Raw genomic sequence first — 16,762 nt, 5'->3', positions numbered from 1 at the left:
CTGCCCTAACACAGCAAACCTGAGAGGGAGAGATAACTTGGTTTTCTGCATCATCACTGTACTGGCATTACACTGAGTAGTGCTTCTGTAAGCATGTATATCCTAAACATACAAGGGAAGAAGGAAGCCTGAGTGGGGAGGTGTGCCTGTCATAATTACAAGTTGAAGGTGGAACATCAGTAAGTTGCTGCACTGGACCCATGGCTCTAAGTAAACAGAGCTGTGCTGCTTCCTCTTTGCACATTTGTGGCATTTTTACATTTCACTCATACCATAAATATGTTTTAGGTCAGTGTTATAAATTCTGTATTCCTCCATAAGAAAACCTATGGAGGTCAAAAGTTTATCTCCCCTTTTGAGGAACTCATTGATTTTCAGTGCTGGATTTTGCAAGAAGTGCATGCCCCCAACCACAGCATGATGTGGATTTGTTTTGGAAGTGAGGGCTTTGTTCCTCTCTGGAAGTGGAATTAGAATTGTGCTAGTTTCTCTGCCTTGTGTGCCCAACCAAGGTAAAGTGACAACATGTGCTAAGCAGCCAAATATTTTGCTGCAAACCATAAGGATCTTCAGAAAAGTGTGTGTTGCTCCTTTTTATTTTTGGGTCCGATGTTATTCTCAGATCACCCAATGTCGTTGGAATGCCTTTGGTATGGATTGTGAATTTTTTCCTTTTTTTTTCTTTTTTTTCCTTTTTTTCCTTTTTCCTTTTTTCTTTTTTTTTTTTTTCTTTTTTCTTTTGTCTTTTTTTTTTCTTTTTTTCTCTTTTTTTTTTTTTTTTTTCTTTTTTCCTGTTAATTGGCTATTTTGCCATTCAGTACATGGAAGCAGAGAACATATAACACATAGTCAGCAATAGGTGTAACAGGATAATTTCCTTTCTGAATTGCTGACTTGCATTAATTATGCTTGCCTGCTTGGAGTGGTTTCAGGTAAACAATTAGAAAGTTCTTTATCAGCTTCTTGAAACTTATTCATAGGATGAGAAGCCTGTGAAGTGAGAGTACATTTTGAGTGGAGGAAAAGCATGGAGGACAGAAACTGATTTGCCTTTGCAATGATTCTGTTCTTAATATTTTGGTTCCAGTAGTGTGAACAGCACTAAAAGATATTTCCTTGAACTTGCTGCCAGATAATACAGAGATTTTTATGGCTGTCAGTGGTTGCATCTGCTTTCAGCATATTTTGCTGGCGTGATTTTTACAGAGGTGATGTTTGCCAGCAACAGCCCAGTGCTTATGGGTTCCTGACTTGCTGGTGTTGATAAAGCAGAACACACAGTAGTATTGAGATGCTTTTGAAAAATTTCCTTCAGCTAGTTAGGGCAGGGTTTGTTTTGCTTTGATGCCAATGGAATCCTTGAACTTAGAGAACTTTTTTTTCTTCTCACAAGAACCTTTATTGTTAGAAAAAATTAAAATGTTCAGAGAGGAACAGCTAAGGCAGTTTAGCAAAGGCTGCATTTATAATGCATGCTTTTTTGCAAATTGTATCTTTTGCTAGTAGTGTTTTTAGCAACCTACATTCAATTGCTGAAACACTACTGTTTGATTTTAAAGTAGCAGAAAGTGAGGGGGATAAAATTTTGTTGTATTGACAGCAAGGCATATTCTCTTACTAGTGTGCATTTGTTTTGCAAACATTTAAAATAACAGCAGTTCAGATTTAACAGAGGCATCAAGTCAACAGCAACATTTCAGGAGCACTTGGCATTGGGCTTGGTGTCAGGAGACAATGTGGTCTAATCAGTTATAATTCAAAGTACATTTAAATATTCTGAGATAAAAATATGATTTATACAGAAGCAGGAATATTGGAGTCTGTGGATATGCTAATGCAGAAATTGAAACTATTCTTCCACAGAGGAAAATATGAAAAGTAGTGAGAGGCTGGCTTGGCTACTAGTGAGCCCTTCAACATCAAATGCAAGGAAGGAAGGGAATTCCCAGCTGGATTGCCAAGGACAAGTGTAAAAATAAAGCACAGACACTTATAATTAAAATGCACACACACACATAATTAAAAACTCAGAATGGCCAACTCAGAAAGAATAATGAGAAATCATTACAGAAATAGAAAGTTAGAAAAAGAAAGTCAGAGGAGGTTTGCTCCTGTTTGACTAGTGGAGCTGTGGACAGATAATGCCAAGCAGGCTGAGGTCTTTTCTTGTTTATTTCTTCACCTCAGGTCTAATAAAAGATACTGGGGCTTGGAGGGGAACATGATGTCCAAGGCAAGTGCTAAAATCCTGAGCTGGTGTGAGGAAAGAGTGAGTTTTAGAGCAGTTAGGGAAGTTTAAGTTTGAAGTGTTTACAAAAGCACTGTTGAAAGGGTAAGGGCTGGCTGATGTAATCCTTGAGCTGCTGCAGTTACTTAACTCATGGAGGGTATGTGTAACACTGTGCCACTGAGAAGAGGGATTGTGGTGTCTGTCTGTACAGGTGTCAGGGCAAGGGGCAAGTGGAAATAAGCAACTGTAGACTCAGTTGTTTATCTTTATTTGTTCTAGTATTTTTCTTGGGAATTAAACCCTCCCAAAGCAGTAGAAGATTACAAAGACATAAGCAGTAGCCCATATGATTTTATTTTTAAGATTAAACCATTAGACTAATTGAATTTCTCTTTCCAAAATGCTAACAGAAGAGGAGCAGTAGGTCTCTGGTAGCTTGACTCTATAATAGAAACTGTCAAAATTTCATTCTTATTAGAGAATGTTTGGAGGAATTGACTGTGGGCAAGTGCTAAACTGGTTGAAAAACATTGTTTTCCCTAGAAATGAACTAATGAGATAGTATTCTTGTTTAGGGGTGAGTAGTTTATTTTAGAGATATACATGAAGGATTTATGTGTTTTAGTAGACAACAAGAATAACAGGAGTCAACATTGCTATAGAATTGTAAAATTAGAGAATATCTTCAATCAAAATGATTGAATTCTGCTCTTAGAAGGTTTTGGGGTTTTTTAAATAAAGCTGGTTCTTAGGTTGGGACTGAAGTTTGTATTGCAAACCCTTATAACACAGTTCCTTATTTCAAACACAGCAAGGCATCTTTAAAGTAATTTCTGCCTCCTGGTTGATGGGGGCAATCGGAGAAGGCCGGAAGGACCAAATGCTTCTCTCTGAGGCTTGTTTCAGTTAACCCTAAGGACCTTTCCAGTTCTTTTTGTGGGATCCTGTGTCTGCACCACATATGTGTGAATAGAAATATGTTCTACAAGTTAAATGAACGAATCTTTCCAGCCAATATTGATGTAGTGTCATGTTTTGAAGATGGAATTAATAGAAAAATTATTTAATAGGGAAAAAAGGTAATATGGACCCATTGGAGGGAGTCTGGAGAAGAGCAGTAAGAATACCAGGATGTCTGGAGGAATAACTGAATGAACTGGGAGCTGTTATTTTAGCTTCTGAGAAGTGAAGAAGATAGACAAACCCTCACTTTCTCATTTCTCCACTAAGTGTATGAGATAAATGTGTTTTTTACAGTGATCTGTTTTCTTTCCTCGCTTGGTAAGACGTTGCATTGGAATATATTACCAGAAAAAGTTGTGTATGATTTTTAAGAACAGGTAATGAAAGCAGCTGTGAGTTGTGACAGAAACATGATGTGTGTTACCATGGCACAGGGGGAAGGACTAGATGACTTTGAGGTGATTTTTTTTATCCTTTGAGTACAAAAAGGAGATGGTTACTGTGGTGCAGCATGATGTGTAAAATCCAGGGAGAGCACGGTGCTGAGAATTCACTTCGGTACCTCTGCTCTTATATTTCAACTGACAAGGAGGATCCAAAAGATATCAAAACATTATGCCTCTTTCTCCGTTTTTTTTTTTTTTTTTTTTTTTTTTTTTTTTTTTCCCTTTTCACCTGCACGGAGTAGATGAGGGAGACTTTTAACTTTGCAGTGCTGTGGCTGTTGAAAAGTAGCTAGAACTCCCTGTTAAGATAACATGAAAAAATGACTTGTGGGCATGGCTATACCCACACTGGCTCTGCAGGAGCAAATCCTAGAACAGGGAGCACAAGGAAATGTGGTGTGAAGATGCCTGGATTAGCTTTGAAAACAATTTTGTCATATTTGTGTGCTGTTGCATTCAAGCCGCTGGGGTTTTACTGCTTCCAGACCTGTGTGAGTCTGCTCTCTGCCACGTAGACTTAATCAGCTTGTGCTAGTGAAAATTTGGAAAACTCTTTCATGTAATCTGCTGTATGTTCTTAACAACCCTCTATTGTAGCTTGTGTTTATTTGAATACACTAATTCTTTTTCTTTCATTATTTGCCCAGTAGCAATCCAAAACAGAAGGGGCTCTTCACTGCATGATATTTCTTGTCCAAATGATAGGGATAGCAACAGTGACATTATACAAAGGTTATAATTTCAGCTGCATGTTATTGGGCAAAACTGTGAATAGCAGAAGGAAAACAAAGATTTGAGGAAGTCCTGTAGTGTCAACTGATCTTTAAATCAAAAGCAAATAGGCACATTTTTATGTAAAATTAGCAGTTTAGTAGATTTCTGGTTTGTTACTCACAGAGGGAGATTTCCCAGGAGGTATCACCTCTATGATGTGTTTGTTATCTTAATTCATGCATGTATGAAACTGGAATGTACTTTCCTCTTAATATTTTAAAGTCCGTCTGCTGTTTTGAATGGTATCTGTTGGTAGTGGGAGTATTTGTATTGATTCATACATCTGTGGACTATGTTTTCTAGGATTATTTTCTTGGGAAAGAAACATGAAGGGGAAAGATAAGGAAAGCAATTTGAATTTCCCAAACCACAAAGCAATGCATCTTTCATAATATCCAACTTGGGTAGTGGTGTAGGTTAAGATGCATGGGATGCAATACAGTCTCTAAAGACAACTTTCCTCTCAAATAAAATGCAGTACAACCCTGAGCTCAAAATTAATTGTATTAAAAAAGAAAAAAGAGGGAGAGAGAGAGAATGTATAAATCCTTGAAAAGGGTTTTGCCATTCTGAGAATGTCCTGGTAACCTGCCTGTTAAAAGAAAGTTTGACACTCTGCTCTGCTGTGGACTGAAGAAACATTGAAAACTGTTGTCTGTTATGATTTGATGATCTCAATATACAAAGTAGAGTATCATAATTCATGAAGGGTACTACTAAGAATTGATTATGTTCTAAAGCTTTTTAATGTGCATGCCTCACCACACTCATTTTAGTACAGAATTTCAGGCTATCCAAGCAATGTGAGCTGAGATATATGTTGTGATTCATAATTATGAATCATATTATTTGTATGTATACTGTGATCCAGAAAATATATAAAATTCATATAAATCATATGAGATAGAAAATATTAGATAAAATATAATATTTTTGTGTCTGGTTCAAAGTTTTTGAGCACTTCTTCTACCATTTAATGTTTTCCTCACCTGTCTCAGTTTTCAGAAATGAGAAGACAGAACCTTTTCAACCTCTTCTCTCTCCCTCTGTTCCCCCTTCTTACCATCCAGGATACAGAATGCAGATATGTATTATTTTTTACCTGGTTGCCCGCTTTTAAAAAGCTGTGTATTTAATGCAAAAGCAAAAGATTTGCTCTTCCAAGAATGTTACGTAAGGCAAGACTGTGCTTGGCAGTAATGATTTGTCAGTGCCTGCAAAGAGATCTCAGTGTCAGTGCTCCCTGGAGATAAGGATGTATTATTTCCTATCTGGCAATACTAAACTGGTGATACTGTGTGATTAATATGACTCTCCTGGGCCACAACTACAGGAAGCTCTCCATTCAATTATCATCACCATGCTTCTTTAATTTAATTACAGCTTTTAAAAATAATATTGAAAAGGATGATTCAGAATTGGAACCTGCTAAATTATTCAGATTTTTTTTCTTTCATATACTAGACTGAATATTCTTTTGTACTCTAACCTAAGGGGTGTCTGTGTAGGTTTGATTTTATGTGGGTTTTTATTGGGTTTTTTTTCTAAACTATTTGGGAAGCTGAAGGCACTTAGGTTCTGGACATCTTCCATAGCTTCGTGCTGAGGTTTCAGATTCAGATTTTTTTACAAATGTTGGATCAGGGAATCGTTCCATGTTCTGAATGCCTTCTCTCTAAAACCTGCACAGTAACTGCATATCATAGAGAAATCTTTTGTAGCCTACAAAACAACTTTTGTAGCCTAAAAAAGAACAGACCTTTGTGCTTTTCTTTACTGCCTCAGTAGTAGTAACATATTCATTGAGTCCGACTTGCAGGACTTTGAAGCTGAAGCACTGAATAAGTTTGGATAATATGGCACCACAGTGTAATTTTTATTAAGCATATATTTGAAAACATGCACTAGCCATGCCAGAAATGGGATTGTCCCTCGTGAGTCTGTTCTTAGTTGGCTCAGGTTTCAGTCTCTTGTACCAATTTTCAATTTCAGGCTTGTGGTTCTAGATAAAAGATGATATTTATATGGAAGCATGCTGGAGTCTTCTAAAACAAATGTGCTTGAGAGGTTTTGCCCTCCTCCAATGACCTCTTAATTCTGTTCACTTGAAGCCCCTCCACAAATGCTTATTGCATACTCCTTTCCCACATATGCTGGAAAGAATTATTTCTGTAGAAGCAGTGGGTTACCTTTAGGGCTTCAGTTTGGACTCTGAAATTTCTCTTTTAATTTTTTTCCCCCTGTTCCTCTTTTCTGTTCCCTCTGATGGATTATTTTATGTGTAGTAAAAGGAAATAAAAATACCAGACTGATCAACTTGAAAACCTCGAACATGAGGATGTCATTTAGACTATACCTATTTTATTATGTGTATGACAATAGTTCTTAAGCTATGCTGCAAATTAAAGAAGATTATCCAGGGGAAAAAATAACCGTTTGAGCTAAAACACAGTCTGATCAAGAACATAATTATAGGCTCCACTTGGAAATTTACCCAGATAAATGATACAACAAAGCAAAAATATGGAGAATGTAGTTAAAAAATTTAACTTGGAACCTTATTTTTATTACAAGATGCAATGAATGTATGAAGCAGACAGTAGAGGAGTTAGTATTAATTACAAATTATGGAGAAATCTCCTTCTTGTAGGGCCCTCACTTGCAATTATTTGAGCAATAAGAAAATATATTAAAAATAGCAGGGTTAGCGAGGTAGAATTTTGTGAGCCATATTTTACTGCAGGAAACATTTTAGAGATAATCTGGAGGATAGAGAGATTGACCCTGTTACCATTTCACTTGGAAACTGGCTAATTTTTAGCACTACCTCTTTGTTGTAGTTGAGGGGGAAAATGATGCTAAAAGTCTCTTCATGAAATTTCTGGTTACATCTGTGGAAGAACCAGATACAATCATCCCTGAAATTCAGGAGCATGAAATGGCAAGGGGTCATCTAGTTTAGCATGTACTGAAACCATGTTATTTTTGCAGTATAAAAACAGTGTCTTCCCATAAGGCCTTAATTTTTTGCTGTTTTGTTCATGCTCCCGTAATGGGAAAGCTGTTTAAGAACCTGTTTTAAACTATGAGTTCTTGGTTGAAAGTTATGTTTATAAAAAAAATATTTTTGCCTTGATGTATATACTTTCTAAATTTTTGCAGGATTCCTTTCAGCATGCTGAAAACTTTCAGAGTTTTACCTCCCTGCTTATAAGACACAGAAAAATGACAGTCTCCTTATTTTGAATTAATTTGTGTAGTCTGGAGGAATTTCTGTCAGGCAGGTTAGCAGGATGTCTGTAAAATCAATTTTGAATGCTAAGCACTGTGTAAATGAATAGACACGCTTTTCATACTTGCATTTTTCTGTATGTGTGCAGCCTTGTTACATGTCAAATATAAATTTAATATGAATTACTTCAGTGTTGACAGACAGGTGTGGGTTTCTCCTTCTCCCTTGCATATGTTTAGCTTGTTTAACAAGGTGCTGTTATGATGCATTTCTTGTCTGAAAAGTGAGTTCTGTAATCAGTTTTTTTGGCAGTGTAGCCAGCTTTACTATTCAGTGTAATACCACTCTTTTTCTGCTTCTGTATTTTTTTCCCAGTGGTTGCTTTTTAGCCAGAACAGTTTCTTAATTGCTTCATACTTATTCAGTGTGTTATGCATGATTGTTTTTGGGCTGCAGCAGTGAACAGAAGGCAGCAAGGAAGGCAAATATGGATTGCTTCTGCAGTGGTGTGGGCTCTTAGCTTGGTGTTTTCAAGGGCTTCTCACTAGCTATTGGTGAAAGGCCTGGAAGCTCTGACCTTGTCTGTGTGGACGTATCTCCTGCTGTGAAATATGCTCTGTTACAGCTACTCCTGTGTATTTGAGAGTTTATTATCTTGTTCTCTTTAAGATGGAGGTTTTTTCCTTCTCAGTTTTTACACTGCCAGATTTCTGTTAACAGAGAATGATATTTTTTACTTTTCTACTTTCTCTGCCTTTCCTTGTCTTTAGTGGAAAGCTGAATGATGCTGAAAGCTGAAGAAACTTTAAGTCTAGATTCTTGACCAAATGGAAGAGCTGCCAGAGCCAGTTTTTCCTTGCTGACCTGTTGACATGCTTTAATTGCAGGTAAGATAAATTTGTGTGTGTGTGTGTGTGTGTAATAGGTAGCTCAGAAGAGAATTCTGTTTGCTGAGCTTGCTGTTTGGAGTGTTGGGTGTCACAATCAGTTTTTGTGGTAGGGACACCCATCCTATGGAAAGTGAGCTTGAGACTTGAGTCTGATTTCAGATGCCTGACAGAGTCTCCAGTAACATTCAGCTGCATTTAGACACCGTTGGCTCTGGAGTATCCTGTCAATGTTTTGTGTTTTAATTCTGTTTGTGTTCACACCTGTACAGTGTAACTATTGTGCGATATTCCAGTGGCAATCACCGTAATTGTTTACATGTAAAATGAAATTAGCAATTATCAAAGGTGCTTTAGCTGTCTTTTAGTGCCTTGTAACTTCTGGAGAGCAATAAATATATTGTGACCTACATACCCTGTAAGTCAGAGGTCGATTTCCCGTGGCACACTGATGAGAGCCCAACAGCCTGTACACCAGGATATTCTTGAGCTGGCAAGATTCCGCTTTTTTTTGATTTTTTGTTTCAGAATATCTCCACATTATTTGGCTTACAGGATATGGAATAATTGAAATGCTTGTCATCTGAAGAATGTACGCTTTCTTTTTTCTTCCTGACTCTAAAGGGTACAATTAAGATACAAAAAAAGAGTTGAAGGAGAAAAGACTAGTATCCTCTATCTGAGCTTAAAAATTGAGCACAGAAACTTTAGAAAACCTTTTACAACAAAAGCTGAATAAGGGGCAGAGGTCCTAGACTTTGGCTTGTCATTGGATCATCTTACTTTATCTTACTCTGCAGTGAAACTAGTTAGCTGACAGATGAAAATTCAGATAAGTCTTTTCCCCAATCTGATCTACAAGCATGAATATTGTTTGGTTCTTGATGCAACATTGTACATGTGCTGTGTTTTATTAGATAAGCTGTTTTACAATGTGAAAAGGGCTGAACACTTATGAATCACCTCCCCAAGAGATGCTTATTCTCAGTTTGCAAAAGGGCCAGATGAAAGAGCATGAAAGGGGGGGTGTGGTTTTCATAGACTTAATGTTTCATAGAAGAGTTGGCATCATTTGGGGAGGAGATGTGTGCTTGCCACAGATGTGGGTGTTAATTGCAAGATTGTCATAAGTAAGCTGTGTACAGAAGAGAAGCCCAAGCTAGTTAGGGAGGGAGCCTGATGTGTGGGTGTGAAATGAGACTGGGATTAGTACAGACAAGTTTGAAATCACAGGAAACCTGACAGTGTGCTTGGTTTCCCAAGTTGTATTTGTTGTATCAGGTGGAGCATTTATACCAGTCAAACAACATTAGAAAGGGGAAGAAATATGAAATGATACTTTATAATAACCACTAGTTCCTGTTTTATATGTACCTAGATTTTCTTTCAAATTGATTAGAAAAAATACAAATAGCTGGTAGATTATAATTCAGTATTAACTTTCTGGTAAACTCTTGTGCCTTTTTTGTTATTTTTGAACCACCAAACATCTGCTTAATGAAAATGAACACCATCTCTCAGCAACCTTTCACGTAGCATGTGTCTGGTCTTACCCTCCCCTGTAGTGCTTCTACCTCTTTTTTGATGCAGTTTGTTGCAATTCTTGGTGCTGATGGGAGACCGTTTTGTCAAGTGGGAAACAAGGATCTTGTTCTTCTCATCCTAACCTGTGCTGCTCTGTAAGGATTAAGGAGGCATCTGGTTTCTCTGTAATAGCTTATAAAAGATACCAAAGTATCATATCAAAGTATTTTTAGGAAGCATCAGATAGTCTGATGCTTTCCAAATATTCAGTATGTTATTGTTTCCACTCTCTGAATAAATTGGCAACTCTGACAGTGTTGCAAACCTGTTTTATTAAACCCAGATCATTAGAATGTTTTTGAATATCAAGCCTCGTCTAAAAGCTTATCTAGCATGGTGTTTGGAAGAACTACATATTCCCAAGACTCATGGCACCTTATCCAAAATTTATTGAGTATTAGATTTTACACGAACTGACCTACATCTAATCCATGATTCTGTAGCTGTATGGAAGCAGCTTTGGTTGCCAAAGTGACTGTTTGACCATCAGTTGCTGTAGGTAAGAGTTCTTCAGATGGTTTGTAGCATTAGAATATAATATCTTGCTCAATAAAGACAAATCTATTTCCTTCTCCAGAGAGAAAACTAAGTAGTAAAAATTGTTAATTTAAACTAGAGTCTGGTCTTACTCTATAACTTTATTTCTAGCAGTGCAAAGCTTTCAGTTAGCTGTTTGTTTTTTCCCTGACTTAAAATCTAGTTATGCTAATGGAAAGGCAATACAGTCACCGATGGCAGGAAGTGACATGAACCAACGCAATGATGTGGAGTTGTTCTCTCATTTCTTCCTATTCTGTGTTTGTGAAACTCTTCAATCTTACTAGTATGTTTGGATTCCTGTTGGTTTAGCTAACAGCAGTAGTGAAAGAAACCCCTAATTCCTTAACACAAGAGCTTTAGTATCTAGTCTAAAATTGTTAGGTATCTGTGATTACCAACTCTAGGCCCAGCTGGTATTAAATACTTAGTGTTTTTTATTGGAAAATATTAATGCATTTGAAACAAATATGTTCCCATATATTTTTGTTTTCAATTAAACCCTTCTAAGTAAGACTTTAATAGTTTCAAGTTGGAATTTCAGAATGACAAAAGACACAAGGTGAAAAAGTTCCATTAGTTTATATGGAGTACCTTAGGATCATGCTTCCTTTCAGCTGTCTTCTTCCTGAGTTGCGTGTGGGGGTTGTTTGTTTGTTTGTAGTTTTTTGTTGCTTTTCTTTTTCTCCTGGCGTCAGTTTGTAGAGTTTTGAGTTTCTTCTCATTATAAAAATTGTGAAGACTCAGACTTGTGTGGAGGAAAATATCTTTTTCATTCAGCAGTGAGTTTGATCTTAGGAGCAAGCTGGTAAAAACTTGGTTACTGACTGTTACCTGAAATGAATATTATAGAGGAAGATCCTGTTTTACTGATGCAGGTATTTTTTAAACTGCCTTGAATTTAACAAAATGTTAAAATTAACAGAAAATAGCTATTACACGATTTTACTCTTTCATAGAATTCTTTGGACAAGTTGCAGGCTACTTCACATGGCCTTTTTGAGGAATCTGTGATGTTCTATAAATAATTCAAATGGTTCTGATTTCTAATCTTTCATCACTGTACACTAACATACAAATTTGCTTTCCCTGTGATGCTGAGGGAGAGGTCTGTAAAGGACACATCCACTTGGCAATTCACAGACTATAAAGATGTATACATGGCTTTCATAATGCATAAGGTGTTTTTTCTTTCTCAGCTCAAGATAAACAAGGAAAAAATGTGTGTGTATGTAAACAAGGAAAAAACTTGTGTATGTATCACACAATGTGAGTAAAGTTCCTGGGTATGTCATAAAGAATGTTTTGTCCAACCATCTTGATTTACTTGTCTTTGCTTGTGTCTTGAGTTTAATTAGGTAAGTGTGTATTTTGCCCTGAAGAATTAAGTACAGTGCAGGGAAGTTAGCAGTGTGTGATGGTGGATAGAGGCCACTGGCACGAGGAAATGGAAAAGTATGACTGGTTTTCTGATCTTAGTGACCACTGTTTTTCTTAACTTTGGTCTCATGGAAGTAAACATGGTAAGCAGATATTGTTCCAAATTGGCTACACTTTAGTACTAAATCAGGGCAAATTGTCCTTGGTAGTGGCCCTATAAAACCTAAGGGAATATGTAACCATTCTGAATAAAGGAGATTTGGTTAATGTGATGTTAGAAATTCCGAGATTTTATGATACACATAAAGAAACCACAGAAAGCAAACCAGGAAAAAAGTAATCATGTTTTCCATAATAAAACTGATTATTATCAACATAGTGGTTTTGCGTTTAATTTGGAGGAAAAGCCCACCATTGTGGTGACTGCTATCTTAGAAGGAAAAAGATTAATGCAAAATAAGATTGTAGAACAAAATCTTGAAGGATCAAATTCTCAGTTGACACTGTTTTCCTGTGCATCATTGTTCTGTAGATCCCAATATTTTTTAAGACAAAAATGGTTTTCAGGTAAAGCTAGTGTGGATTAGTTAAATTGTTTTAAAGTATGCATTATTATTATTTCAAAATATAAACTTGGAATAAATGAAAGAGAGGAAGAGTAAGATATACTGTTAATATATTGGCCTGCAAGAATGGATTGAATTGAAAGGCTAAATGTTGATTAGGTTTTGATTTGGTTTTGCAGTGTTAGAATCAGTTGGGGTGAACAGAAACGTATCTTAGAAATCTCTCTGTAGCTGTTTTCAGACAAGCTGCTTGTTCATGAGCCAAGCAATGGAGATGTTTGATGTATTTGTTGTATATGGTGCAGTGGGGATCACTGAGGGTTTTGAGATTAGGCTGTCCTCAGAGTAGGAATTGATGGGAGACAAGGGGGCCGGAGAACATGTTAATAGTCCATGCATATGGCAGTGCTCCTGGCCATGTGCAGTTCCTGGTCTTACTTAGTAGTCTTTCCATTATATAAATTCCATGGGTTTTGTCTTTTTCTTTGAAAATTGTTTAAAAAATCATCAGTGCTTTTGCTAACTCTTATGGCCTTAATGAGTTACATAATTTGTCACAAATTATCACTTGTGCAGGAATAGAGATGGCAAGAAGAGCTGTCCAGTGGGAGGAGAATGCAAGGTCCAAGTTTTGGGTGTCTAAATTGTGTATCACATACTAATTTTATTTTTTTTAAGGACTCTGCGTATTGTATATTTCAGAGCTATGGAAGTGTATTGTCATTTAACTTTCTGGATTCACAGATTTTTTTTAAAACTCTGGTTTGCTTCAAATAGAATTGGATTGATGAAAAACTAATCTGTCACCTACTGGAAGTGTACCGTGGCCTTTGTTTCATATTAAGTTCAATGTGTGAAATGCACATTGAGTATTTCTATTGTATGTCTTTTAAAACAAGGATTTGTACACTAAAAGTATAACATTATTGAAGAGGAAATAGGATAAACCTTTTTGCTATCCGGATTAGATTAAAGAGATTTTCTGGCAGTGCTTGAGATTTAAAGTGAAGAAATTGGGTGGGAGTAAAGTAATTGATTCCATTGCCATATGCATGCTCAAGATTGCAAAATGCAAGCAAAGCTGAATACTTGCTCCATCGTACTTTGTGGCTCTGTTAACTAAAATAAACTGTAGCTTATTTTAACCCACAAAAGGTGAAAGTGAATTTTAAAATCTAATGCATTCCTGAAGGACATTGCTTATTGAAACTAGCATGTAGTTTGCAATATGATTTATTTTAGTATTCTTTTTATGTCCAGTCAATTTGAAAGTCCCCCCTTACTTCCAGTGAAGTGCTACAGTGCATTTTATACACAGGCTGTTCTGTTGTAGGCTGTTTCATGTATTGCAAAGGTGTGCAGCTGACTACTAGACTCATTTGAAGATTTTTTTTTTTTTGCAGCTTGCACAGAAACTGCTTTATGAAACACATGGGGTTTTTGCCTCTCTCCTAGTAGAAACATAATATTCGAGAGGAAGGGAAAGTCTCTCACTGTGTTCTAGGTGTGGCACAGAGTTGGTGTATGGCAATATATGAATGTCTTTGCTTGAATCTTTTGCTAAGGGAAAATCTTGGTGACTACCCTACCACAGAAGGAGGCTAATCTGAAATGATATTGAAACTTTGAACAAAAGTGTTCTTCTAGATAAAATTCCTGTAACTCGTTGACTTGATTGGTACTACTCTGTGACTTACTTTACCAATGTTAATATTTTGTTTCACTGAAGAGCTGTTGGTGTTAGTTAGTTTAATCACTACATCAATTTAAATCTGAGTGCTTTCTGAAACAGTTTGTGATTCTTCAGATATAAAAAGGGATACTACAAACTAAATTGGTCTAAGTACCATTTAATATTGATTTTGTTCAACGGCATTTTTTTCACTTTATAACTGTTGTTCACACTTAATGACTACCCACTTATACTGAAAAGACATGTAACAACATTTAAAAAATCCCTACCCTTCAACCTTATCTCAGGATGTTGATATTTAATCAGTTTTGCTGATTGTTTTTACATCCTAATGAGCTTTGCTTGAGTTGAGAGTTTGTTCTCTCTGTGTGTTGAAATTACATTGCTGATCTGTAAAATCAGTTGTGGATTCTTAAGTGACCTATGCAAAATACACTTTCTACACACCAGCAGCTGAGTATTACTGTTGTAGGAAATGCTGGAGAAAGGAACCTTCAATTCAGCCTCATGATATAATTGTTCAGGTACCCTTGAGCAACCAGTTGGAACTGAAAGGTGAATCTTTTAAAGAGGCTTTGGTAGTGAAGTTTTTACATGTGAATTCAGTAACTTTAGCATTTAAGTTGCAGTACAGTCATTGAAGGTCTAATTAGTTACCTTCTAATTTAAAAAAACACTCTTAAACCACTCTGGCTATAATCTCCATCCTATGGGTGATTCTAGTGAGTAAGTAGGCTACAATGTGATACTGGGCAAAAACTGTATGGACTAGTAGTCCCCTGCTTTGGAAATGTCATAGTGTCGTTAGTGAATGCAAGAGAATATTAAAAAGCTGGAGCCTCATCAATTTATGAAGGATTATAAATTATGATAACAGTTGAGAGGGACTTGAAAACCAAGGAAATCGTTCAGTTCCAAGTCCTAAGGAAGGTCACGACGCAGGGAAGATCTTTCAAAAGCCAAAGTAGTTGTTGAAGTATTTATCTTCTGAAAACACTTCAGAAACCTCAGCATAAATTTTTGCTATTTATGAATGGCAAGACAGAAACTTCATTTTGCTGGGATTAAGGAAGTAATGCTAGGCATCATTCCAGGAGCAAGTCAGAAAAGTATTATGCCTTAGAGGAACAGCTTACTTTCCTGCTCCTCTTATTTTAAGGCTGCAACATTATCAGTCTGTTTTCCTTTTCAAAACTCTGTCAGCTATACACCAAAAAGCATTTTAAGGTGGGAGCTAGTGTATTTACTGGTGCTGTAGTAGATGTGTTTTGAAATTGGTTCCCTCCGTGCCAAAGACCTTTGAGTGTGGGGATAGGATAGATAAGGAGTTGTTTTCTCCATGATTATTTTTCTTTTTGGCCAGGTAGGGAGGGCACAGTCCTACTTTTAGCTGCTGGGGTGAATGAGATGCAGGAAGATCTGCTGGCCTCCAAGGGTCATGTTTAGCTTGGAACTGGCTCAGTGCAGAGTTGAAGGTTTAATTTTGGAGAAATAAAACAGGAAAGCAATCTTTGAGAAACCAGAACACTTTCAATTCCAGAGGAAAGGATGTGAAAAGTTTACTCCAGAAAAATCAGGATTTTTTACTGATTTGCAAAAAGAGATCAATCTCTGGGAATGTTTTCCTTAGTGGTCATACTCAGTATATCTGATGAATTTTTGTCCAGTTCTGCAAGTGTTTCATATAATGTTTCCTTACATCTCCTTTATCAGTTTATGTCCCTTAACAGAGGTATACTGGTTACTAGGGCAGAGAATATTGCTCTTTCATTAGTCAGTTAAGAATCAGATGAGACCTGGTGTCTGGTGGTTCTGGTGACAAGTTGAATATGTTTGCTGCTAGTAAGTTTGAATTATTCTAACATTATTGCAGAAGAACTAACACAGCATTAATTACTGTCTCTAAGTCTTCAGAATCTGACTTGCTGACTCTAAATATGCAGTTATGGTAATAAAAATCCTGGAATAATTCTAGATGCAGAAGAACTGATGGAGTCTCTGCCCAGGGTGGCAGCCGCACAGCCTCGCTGCCTCTGTTCCCAGTTTGCTGTGATGTGGCTTTCCTTCTGTTTTACTCTTCCTGAAGCTGTTGCTGAACTGACTTGTTTGTGAACTGAGCAGGAACTACAGCGTGAGTGTGCCAGGGACATGGGACATGGGATAGGACCTCTTTCTTGTATGAGCCATGAACTGTTCTGCTGCTTCACTACAGCTTTTGGAACAATGCTTTTAGTAAAAAACCTATCAGGGATTCTCTAGATAACTGTTTTGTCCTAGAAGGGTACAGCTGAAACTAAGATGAATTGCTAATCCCTGAGTATTAAAATTCATAGCCTAGAAAGCTTTGTTGCCTGTTAAAGTTTAAGAGCATGCAGCTACATTCTGTTTTCCTTTCATTGGTGTAAATCTACCTTCATTTCACTGAAAGTCAGCCTAGCATGCAGATAGAAGGAAAAATTCAGGCAATTTA

At 36.8% G+C, this 16,762-nt stretch overlaps 1 protein-coding gene across 3 annotated transcripts in view; it reads left to right on the top strand.

The window, feature by feature from the left end:
* Positions 1–16,762, top strand: part of FHIP1A (FHF complex subunit HOOK interacting protein 1A) — an 80,238-nt gene that overhangs the window by 5,550 nt on the left and 57,926 nt on the right. For 2 of the 3 annotated variants that reach the window (XM_068187293.1, XM_068187292.1), the window contains exon 2: positions 8,416–8,532. The exons of the other annotated variant lie outside the window; for it this stretch is intronic. The gene's annotated coding sequence lies outside the window, so the exon portion shown is untranslated. The remainder of the gene's footprint in view (positions 1–8,415; positions 8,533–16,762) is intronic. 3 annotated transcript variants of the gene reach the window in all.

The sequence above is a fragment of the Anomalospiza imberbis genome, chromosome 4, assembly GCF_031753505.1.
Source record: "Anomalospiza imberbis isolate Cuckoo-Finch-1a 21T00152 chromosome 4, ASM3175350v1, whole genome shotgun sequence".
NCBI lineage: Eukaryota > Metazoa > Chordata > Aves > Passeriformes > Viduidae > Anomalospiza > Anomalospiza imberbis.
The sequence above is the reverse complement of the archived record's forward strand: the minus strand, read 5'-3'. Positions and strand labels throughout refer to the sequence as shown.